Source organism: Staurois parvus, unplaced genomic scaffold (genome assembly GCF_062004578.1).
Source record: "Staurois parvus isolate SC_StPar_1 unplaced genomic scaffold, SC_StPar_1.0 ptg000106l, whole genome shotgun sequence".
Lineage (NCBI taxonomy): Eukaryota > Metazoa > Chordata > Amphibia > Anura > Ranidae > Staurois > Staurois parvus.
This window is the reverse complement of record NW_028317902.1, coordinates 4,922,837-4,929,039: the sequence shown is the minus strand read 5'-3', so window position 1 is coordinate 4,929,039 and position 6,203 is coordinate 4,922,837.

Below are 6,203 nucleotides of genomic sequence, written 5' to 3'. Positions count from 1 at the left end.
AGTACGATCCACACTTTATACCAAGTATCACCCACTGACTATGGTGCAAATATATTGAGATGGCCCCATTACTTTTATATTTGCATATGCACATACATACACACACACATATTATGTCATTTTCTGTACTAAATCAAGTTGATTCTATTGCTTTTACATGTTATATGCACTTACATACAGTCAGGTCCATAAATATTGGGACATCAACACAATTCTAACATTTTTGGCTCTATACACCACCACAATGGATTTGAAATGAAACAAACAAGATGTGCTTTAACTGCAGACTATCAGCTTTAATTTGAAGGTATTTACATCCAAATCAGGTGAACGGTGTAGGAATTGCAACAGTTTGCATTTGTGCCTCCCACTTGTTAAGGGACCAAAAGTAATGGGACATTTGGCTTCTCAGCTGTTCCATGGCCAGGTGTGTATTATTCCCTCATTATCCCAATTACAATGAGCAGATAAAAGGTCCAGAGTTCATTTCAAGTGTGCTATTTGCATTTGGAATCTGTTGCTGTCAACTCTCAAGATGAGATCCAAAGAGCTGTTACTGTCAGTGAAGCAAGCCATCATTAGGCTGAAAAAACAAAACAAACCCATCAGAGAGATAGCAAAAACATTAGGCGTGGCCAAAACAACTGTATGGAACATTCTTAAAAAGAAGGAACGCATCGGTGAGCTCAGCAACACCAAAAGACCTGGAAGACCATGGAAAACAACTGTGGTGGATGAGCGAAGAATTCTTTCCCTGGTGAAGAAAACACCCTTCACAACAGTTGGCCAGATCAATAACACTCTCCAGGAGGTAGGTGTATGTGTTTCAAAGTCAACAATCAAGAGAAGACTTCACCAGAGTGAATACAGAGGGTTCACCACAAGATGGAAACCATTGGTGAGCCTCAAAAACAGGAAGGCCAGATTAGAGTTTGCCAAACTACATCTAAAAAAGCCTTCACAGTTCTGGAACAACATCCTATGGACAGATGAGACCAAGATCAACTTGTACCAGAGTGATGGGAAGAGAAAAGTATGGGGAAGGAAAGGAACTGCTCATGATCCTAAGCATACCACCTCATCAGTGAAGCATGGTGGTGGTAGTGTCATGGCGTGGGCATGTACGGCTGCCAATGGAACTGGTTCTCTTGTATTTATTGATGATGTGACTGCTGACAAAAGCAGCAGGATGAATTCTAAAGTGTTTCGGACAATATTATCTGCTCATATTCAGCCAAATGCTTCAGAACTCATTGGACGTCGCTTCACAGTGCAGATGACCCAAAGCATACTGCAAAAGCAACCAAAGCGTTTTTTAAGGGAAAAGTGGAATGTTATGCCATAGCCAAGTCAATCACCTGACCTGAATCCGATTGAGCATGCATTTCACTTGCTGAAGACAAAACTGAAGATAAAATTCCCCAAGAACAAGCAGGAACTGAAGACAGTTGCAGTAGAGGCCTGGCAGAGCATCACCAGGGATGAAGCCCAGCGTCTGGTGATGTCTACGCATTACAGACTTCAGGCTGCAATTGACTGCAAAGGATTTGCAACCAAGTATTAAAAAGTGAAAGTTTGATTTATGATTATTATTCCGTCCCATTACTTTTGGTCCCTTAACAAGTGGGAGGCACATATGCAAACTGTTGTAATTCCTACACCGTTCACCTGATTTGGATGTAAATACCCTCAAATTAAAGCTGACAGTCTGCAGTTAAAGCACATCTTGTTCGTTTCATTTCAAATCCATTGTGGTGGTGTATAGAGCCAAAAATGTTAGAATTGTGTCAATGTCCCAATATTTATGGACCTGACTGTATATACATATATTTTGTCATTCCTGGTATTATATTGGGAAACAGCTATTCCCTATTAGTGTTCCTCTGCATTACTTTTTATCATTACTTTTTATGATTAAATTTTATCTTTATTAATTAATTTTTATCATTACCTTTTTATCACTATATTACTTCACCGGTATTAGGTGTGATTTATGGTTCCCCTTTTTTCACCCCTCAGTCTATTCCCACTTGATAAGCCTTGATGTGGAACACACCACCTCATTTCGTGAGGTGCTCCAAGGGTTCATTGTGATTTCCGGATGGAGAGGATTCACTAATCGCACTCCCAGTTTTTGCCATGTCAGTGTATGTTCCAGCAGGGGATCTGAGGGCTGGTCGAGGTTTACAGCGCCGCCTCACGCATGCGCAGTGATCCGTCGGATGTGCGATCCAATGCGCATGTTTGACCGCGCATGCACATTTATCACCATGCTCATATTGGCGTGCGTTTCACCTACACAGATTGATAGAAGCCATATTTGGCATGTAATGCATGAGATCTCCTTCTGCTGCTGGCCTGGAAACACCACTCAAATCTATCACTCCTAAATAACATTAGTGGTGCAGATAGGTGGAAAAGAGATTTGGAATGAGGTACAAGAGGGTGTTCATAGAGATTATCAGGAGTTGGTGAAGGTTTGATAAGCAGAGAGTTGTAATAGGGTTCAGGAAGGTGGTGTACAAAGCTGGAGAAGAGTGCAGGGAGGGGAAAGGGAGAGTTGAAATGGGGGGTAGGAAAGGATACAGAGAATTTGAATAGGATACAGGAGGGTGAAGATCGAGTTGGTGTGGGTGTAGGGGATGAGGCACATATTTGAGAGTCTTGGAGCAAGCTGTTTTAAACAGTTGATACTAAGAAAGCATAAATTAGGAAAGAGGGTGCACATATACACCTAAAAGATTACATTTTGCATTAAGATTTTGACAAAATTACAATATAGAACATGTATTACCAAAACTTACATTTCTGTTTTAAATTAAAATATAGTACCTGAAAAAAATAACACCAGCAGGAGGGTTGGCGGCAGAGAGAGGAGTTGGACTCACAAAGTCTGGGCACCCCAGCTCTTCCCATTGTTCAGCTAAGATCCTGGGGAAAGAAAAGGGACTATTAAACCAATTTCGGATGCAGGCAGAGTGATCCACCATATCATGAATCTTGACAATTAAAATAAAGTCCCATCCTCTTCTATATAGGGCAGGACGGGGTTTCAATTCAATTGTAGGGAAATAATGTGGCAAATTACTCCACCTGCGCTTGAAAGTGGTTAAATAGTCCCCTTTCTGCTTTGAACCCTGTCACACCACTCGGTTCCCAGGAGGAATGGACACTACTGGGTTCCAAGCTCTCAGCTTTGGAAGATTCTCCTGTAGAAGAAACACTGCACCCAATCCCCAGGTAGAAGAAGCAGCCCAGACCAGGTGCTGGGGTAGATGGCCAGTTGCGACCTGTGCGGGACTCATCCGGACATTCCGGGTGTTGAATCATGTGTCCGGGTTTCAGCCCATTATATTCAGACCGGACTATGGCTCACTGCAATGCTACCAGCTTCCCTCCTCTCCTTCTTTTTTGGCATAGACCTAAAGCCCAAACAAAAAATTGTTATAAGGCTATATTTTTTGTTGACTAACCCTGAAGAGGAAATGTTTCTTCACTAGAGCTGCAACAAATAATAATGTGAAATCTCTTTATATTGCGCAGAATTCCTATCTTAGAGATTTGTCACAAAAACAAGGGACCCCATTCAAGGCATTTGCTTCACCTCGTGCTCTTGTGACAACTCAAAGCGTTTAGATTTATCCTCACATTTTTTTCTTGGCGCCATTGGTCACCAGAGCAATTAGACAGATTGAATCTCCCCATCATGATCACAGACAGCAATAATGCGCAATCAGGACCATGCCAGTAAACCGGAAAGTACAATCCGTGCCTCATCATCTAGCAGTTATCCAAATTTAGTACAGGTTTTCTCACTACAGTTTGACAATAAGCAGAAAATGACTGCTATATATATCATCCACTAACATTTTAATTTTTTTATTTGTGATGTATGTGATGAAATCCAGCGTAAAAATGTAGCTTGATGACAGAAGAGAGAGTATGCTTCTAATAATTGGAATAATTGGAGTCGGGCGTGTGGTAAATGTTAATACCAAGTACGCATCATCAAAGCTGTAATTGTCTGTTCTCTTCCCAGTGTACCAAAGTAGGTGATTATCTTCATTCATAGAACTGTCAAACGTTCACGTAACTTCAGCTTCCCACAGGAACAAGGTGAGTGGAGCGCTAAAGTTTTCATATTGTAAATACTGTACGGATGAAGAATGAAAAATAATTTATTGTGCAATGCGATATCGTACAATTAGATCTGTATAGCTCCTTTGGAAACAAACACTCTTTAGCTTTTTATAGGCTACCATAAGAGTGGATGTGACTGTGTCTTCATCTTTAATGCTATGATGAATAGGCCCACATGGAAGAAAAATATATTATTGAAATATATTATAAAAATATTCTTCCCAAATATATTGGCATATATTTGAAATACTACAATTTTGGCAATAGTCAATATATTTCAAAATGTGTGTCACTATATATATATATATATATATATATATATATACGTTGAAATGCGTTTTTATTACAAAATATATGAAAAATATTTTTAAAAATGCATTTTCAAATATACTGTATGTCTTTAAAAACACAAATCTACATTTTTGTAAAAATATATGTTAAAATTACTTTTTTATATGTTAAAGAAAATCTGAAGAATATATTTAAAAAAAATATATTTAAAAAAATATTTTTCATTTATTTTGTAATATATAAAAATGCATTTCAACATGCAGTGTGTGTGTGTGTGTGTATATATATATATATATATATATATATATATATATATATATATATAATTTTTTTTTTTTTTTTAAATATATTGAATATGGCCAAAATTTGGGAAGAATATTTTTATAATATATTTCAAATACATTTTTCTTCCATATGGGGGTGCACTGTAAAGCGGATTTTAAAAGTTCTACAGATATACCTTCTTGAATAGTGGAATGCCTAAAAATCAAAGGTGCATTGGCTGATACATTTTGTTAGGTGTTCTTTCTATTCGTCTGAGATTCTAAAAATCAGCAGGACAGTTTTAAGGAAATTCGCTATTGTTGCCACTGTATGAAATGAAAAACTGGAGTAATAAGGCAGCAGAAAACAGTCTGACAAATGTATTCTGCACACTCTGCAGTCCTCACCCAGACTCAAGTGTTTTTATGGTGTAAGATCACAACTTAAGTTTCATATATAAGACTAAGCAAAATCATTTTTATTATGACTTTATGCAGAAAAATGACAAAGATCAAACAAAATTAAATGCAATTTCCACATAAAAAGGTTAGAATAATATATGACTTTTTTAGTCATTTTTATTGCCCAATTAAATCTTTATCTTAGATGGCATGTATATAGTACGATGCATAATACAGTCTATAATGTGTTTTAAAATATGCCTATACTGTATGTGGTTGTAAACCCTTACATATACCTATCAAAGTGACAAGCATTAGGGGACACACAGAGATTAAACAAATCCCCTACATAAATTGTACCTGTGTATCTGCAGCCCTCTCTTCTATACAGTCTTCTAAAGCACACAAATCAAATACTATTTCTTCAGCAGACAGGGGCGCGGACAGTGTTGTCAACCTTCTGCAGCATTTTTTACTGACAAAACATGGGGAATTTACTGACGGAGCACATTTTTTACTGACAACCTGAAAAATTACAGAACTCCTAATAAAAACTAAGACAAGTGGTATTTAAATAGTATAAACACAATATGAAAATACTGACAATACCCATGACAAGTAATTTGCCTGGTTTACACTTACACAAGTCAACACAATAACAAATTACTGGTCCTGATATTTACAGACAGCAAATCATTGATTTTTACAAACTGTCTGTAAATTTACTGACAGTAGCCAACCCTGGGTGGGGATCTGACATCACATATTGCACATCATAGAACAGAGATCTGAGTGTAATCTGAGACTTGAGTGGAGGGAAAGGACACAACCCACTTTACACTCACTCACAGGGAAACATGCACAGCTCATTCACAATCTGGGGGGGGGGAGCAGTGCCTTCTCTCAGATTCTGTGGTGTTGGCATAACCTGTCAGAAGTGAGTCATGCAGATAGCAGAGGAATGACAGATGAGCCAGCAATCCCACTTGGTGCTTTGGATTGAGAATAGTACGCACTGTAGAGGGAGATGCTCTGTGAATTTTTCATTTCAGAGGTTTACAACCACTTTAGATAGAGACGAGACTGCATTTGCAGCAAGAGAACTTA